Raw genomic sequence first — 560 nt, forward strand, 5'->3', positions numbered from 1 at the left:
ATGCCTTGAAATGGCATCCAAAGCCTGAACGACGTGGGAAGACCGTAAAGCATGCCGGTGTAAATATCATGTGATGGGGATGTTTCTCATACTGTGGTGTTGGTCCCATTTCTCACATACCAGGGATCATGGTTCAGTTTCAGTACATCACAATACTTGAAGAGGTCATGTTGCCTTATGCTGAAGAGACAATGCCTTTTGAAATGAGTCTTTCAACAAGACAATGACCCAAAACACACCAGTAGGCGAGCAAAGTCTTGGATCCAGATTGGTGTTATGGAGGGGCCAGCCCAACCCCAGGACCTCAACCCCATAGAACACTTGTGGGGTGGCATCAAAAAATGCTGTTTCTGAGGCAAAACCCAGTAATGCAGAGGAAATGTGGATTGTAGTTTAATCGTCCTGAGCTGGAATACCTGTTCACAGGTGCCAGAAGTTGGTGGACTCCATGAAGCACAGATGTGAAGCAGTTCTCAGAAATATGCAACTAAATATGAGTGTTTTGGTCCTCAATTAGTGCAATGATTCAAAGTAAAACAAACCCTTGAGACATTTTTCAG

This window comes from Etheostoma spectabile, chromosome 5 (genome assembly GCF_008692095.1).
Source record: "Etheostoma spectabile isolate EspeVRDwgs_2016 chromosome 5, UIUC_Espe_1.0, whole genome shotgun sequence".
Classification (NCBI taxonomy): Eukaryota; Metazoa; Chordata; class Actinopteri; order Perciformes; family Percidae; genus Etheostoma; species Etheostoma spectabile.